A 4334-nucleotide genomic window follows, 5' to 3' on the forward strand; every position below is an offset into this window, starting at 1 on the left:
AACACAGTCACGTATCTTAATAGTAAGAAAGTTGAAGATCTGACAGCAAAAGTCAGAAGCGTTGAGAATCAAATTCTTGAGCATGACAAAATAGTTAAAGCTTCAACTGAACGGATAAAAGAATTAACTAACCAAATTGAAAATGACAAAATTGATCATGAAAAAGTTAAAATGAAAATGAAAAGTTAAATCTTGAAACCGTCAGATTTCTGAGAAATTTGAAAAACTCAAAAGCACAATGAAAGACAGTGATGATCGTAATGGTAAAACACATAAAGAAAACGTTCACCTAAAAGCAGTGCTCAGAGTAAAAGAAGAATCAATCAACCAACAACTGGATGAAATCGCTTAACTGAAACTTAAATTTCAAGAGTCTGAAATTGAAAACGAGCGAATCCAGTTGAAGCTTAACAGTTACAGCTCCGCAAGCTTTGTTTTGCAACACATTGTTCCCAAACCCATTGTGACAACTGCCACTTTACGGTAACTTTTCACACTTAAAATACTCATTTTAGCTACATTTTTAGCTACATTTTTTATTCATTTTGAACATCCGAACTGCTTATTTCGTGACATACACATAGAATACTCAAGGAATACTTACTTAGGATGCATATGACTCATTTTTATTAAGTACATTTGGAACAGTTTAAACAATGCATCGAAACTACTAGAAAAGCACCTAATAAACTAGTATTCTGACGAAAAAGCAGAATCCGCAGAAAATCATCTAAACGACATCTTTAGGACTTAGACGAAAGTCCAACATCTTATATATATTAAACCCTAACTAGGAATACAAGGGTTTGATTTAAATCCTTTCCGAAGTCCGATAACACTAAAAATTGCCCGAAAAGCACTAAAAGCGATGATTTCAACATTTTTCCGCATAAATTCTGCTGAAATCAGCTTTCTAATATTTTTACGACATGTAAAAATATTATCTGACATATAATTCATGTGAGGATACATTCGGGTAATATCTGAGCCAATAACTACATCAATTCACACATGTTTCGCAACTTAGCGTTCAAATAACATCTAACCGAAACAATTCGAAACAAATGTCCGAACGATATCAAATCTTTTTTTTAATGGTCATCTAGTGTTAATCGGATCATTTTGGTCTAGTAATGATCATTTAACACCCTTTAAACACTTAAACACTTATACTTATAAACTACCTAAAACATCTAACTAAGAACTCTAGCATTTTTACTAAGTAATTCAAGAAGGAAAAGCAAAGGGAACCCCCCCCCCATTCACGGTTGCAACACCCCTTGTGGGCCCCACTTTTCTTTCAACTTGTTACCAATAATATCTAGATATTTACTTCATGTTGCAACTTGATACAAGTGGTGAAATGTGATCATTGTAGCAACTAGTTACCTTCTTTTTCTAACCCTTTCATTCATGCATTTCACCTCCTATCTTCACAACACCAAAAGCTCCCAACAACACCCCATTTTCGGTCAAGAACACCCCTCCCCCATCTTCATTTTCAAGCAACTTTCATGATGATCAAGATGCATTTTCATGGAACTTAGGAGGATCTAAGACAACCACAAGTTGAAGCAAGCATTTCCATTCATCTAAGAGCTTTCAACCATCAAATCTTCATCTTCTTTGCTTCTTATTTTCACCTAGATCATCCCTAGCCAAGAGCTAGAAGTGAGACTTCTAAATCCTTTATTTTCATACTTGTTTATGTATTTATTGTTAAAGAACAACTTATAACTAAAACAACAATACAAAACAAGATGAAAATATAAAGAAGCAAAATAATAATCATGATATAAAAGTGTGTTTATGTTGTGAGTTAAAGATGATTACTTGCATATTTGATCTAGTTTTGATGATTAGCATAAAAATAACTTGTTAGATGATGTTTAAAAACATAATCTAACAAGTGTACATGAAAATGTTTAAGGGTTTTGTTAAACATGAATGTTTAGATGGAGGATCATGATCTTTGATTTTGTTAAAGTATGTAAGGTTGTTAACTAAAAATAATGCTTTTACAAGTTATAAAAAGAAAACATACAAGATGGGTTTTTATGAAAAGCTTGTTAAAACTAGAAGTAAAATATGATTTTTGGACTAGTAAACATATGTAAAGATCATACCAAAACCCTACATGATTATGAGTTCATCTTGATAAGTTATGTTATAAATCTCATATGTTTTTATTAAGAAAAATATGAGAAGATTAGTGGTGATTTTATAAGAAAAAGATGTGTTTTTATTAAACATGGCAAAGTCCATATTTCTAATAAAATATGGCCAAGTTTTTCTTAAAAATCATAAGTTACAAAAACTATTATTTTTGACAAAATCTTTATTAGATTAAAAAGATTTTAAAGAATAGTTTTTATAAAAGCAAAGTTTGATATAAATATATATTTTTGAGAAAATATATATTTAGTTAACTTAACAACTTATGTGCTATGTGTCATTTGTTTGTATTAGTTATATTTATGATAACTAGGAACTTGAATACAATGATACAAATGAACACAATGTACATTTCGACTAAAGTCTTACAAGACTACATTTAAATACATCTTATAAACACCTTACGGACATTCCGAGCTTTCGAACACAACTTATGGTCAAAACGGACGACGGGCGAATCTATGAACATATCGCCATTCCGAGGAAGTTACTACGACGTTTAGGCGATCTTTCGACACGAATACATACACATCACCGAAAACAATATCCGAATGTTTTGAAACTTATAAAAACTATTGTGTATTCTTTTAACTAAAAAAAACCTATACTTAGTAATTTTTATAAAAATGAAAGAATATATTTTTAACAAATGGGCTTCTCTTATAACAAATGGGCTATTTTACGAATGGGCTTATTTTTAACAAATGGGCTTATTTTATAACAAATGGGCTATTTTTACAAATGGGCTTATCATCCTAAATGGGCTTAACATAAATACATGGGCTAAGCCCAATACCAAAACTTATGGGCTAAGCCCAATACCCAACATATGGGCCAAGGCCCAATAACATAAAGCCCAATAACATTTGGGCCCAACACTATTGAGGCCCAACACTATTGAGGCCCAACACTATTTAGGCCCAACACTATTGAGGCCCAACACTATTTAAGCCCAACACTATTGAGGCCCAACACTATTTAGGCCCAACACTATTTAGGCCCAACACTATTGAAGCCCAACACTATTTTGGCCCAACAACATGAATTCTTGGGCTAAGCCCAATGACATATAAATTGGTAAAAATACAATTATACAATTTATTCATACAAGACATGAAATCCAGAGGACAAGACCCGATGATACAACTCACGAGATACAAGAATATATATTTGGCGAAATATATACACTAAACAGTTATCAATTAATACATCTAAGACACAGTTCAATGAATAACAAAGACATAGAATTCTTAACACATATTCAAGATAAAAGACTTGTACTCAAGTCATTACAAGACCGAAGTGTCTAACAAATATAGAACGTTTGTAGGTGGTGATACTATTCAGGACGACCGTACGTCAGATCACAGTTACTTACCATTCACGGACGCAATTCTGTGAGTTCATGTCCCCTATTCATTTAAATGTTTTACAACTTTACAACTATCGGGGAAAATACATGTTCAACGTATGTTAAAGTTAGGGAATGAAACACCTTAGATCATGTGCGAATTAGGGTTATACATCTAAGCACCATTAATCCAGTTTGGACCTAGGTACAAGTGGTTAGATCTAATGGGTTTTGGCGAGCCCCACTCTTGGTCGTGGACCCATACGGAAGAGTGCTTTTGTGTCCCAGTCGATAGGAATCGGCATAAAATCGTCTAGGGTTGGATTGCTTCCTTTTTCGTCACACATATTAATGTCCTCGCGAAACATTAATGATCAACGATTTCATTGACGCTTTACATACTACATCATTACATACAGATACATTTTATACAACTCACATTTTACAGATACATTTTATACAACTCACATTTTACAGATACATCTCATACAACTAAACTGCATGAACTCGCCAACTTTTGTTGATGTTTTCAAACTTAACATGTATTTCAGGAAATTAGTGGACCATGCAGACATTTCAGTCAAGGAAAGCAAGTATCAAGACTCCATGCCACCATTTGAAGGGTTTGCCCGTTATATACCGCCTCTTTGCGGTGATATAGTGGTCAAAGCCTTGACATTTTAAGACATACATTTTGATGTATAAAAACGATGACAACTTATTTTCATTTTATGGTTTGTAACCAATACATTTAACTTATGTTGCGTTCTTTTGAAATGATTATGACAATGGCATTGGAGCTTGTTTT

General features: G+C 32.9%; 1 long non-coding RNA gene across 1 annotated transcript; it reads left to right on the plus strand.

Moving 5' to 3' along the window:
* Window positions 1-1281: 1281 nt before the first annotated feature.
* LOC118484938 lies at window positions 1282-4116 on the plus strand. The gene is made up of 3 exons (XR_004875140.1): window positions 1282-1671; window positions 3506-3572; window positions 4078-4116. It is a non-coding gene; the product is annotated as an uncharacterized LOC118484938 (long non-coding RNA).
* Window positions 4117-4334: the final 218 nt, after the last annotated feature.

This window comes from Helianthus annuus, chromosome 12, assembly GCF_002127325.2.
Source record: "Helianthus annuus cultivar XRQ/B chromosome 12, HanXRQr2.0-SUNRISE, whole genome shotgun sequence".
NCBI lineage: Eukaryota > Viridiplantae > Streptophyta > Magnoliopsida > Asterales > Asteraceae > Helianthus > Helianthus annuus.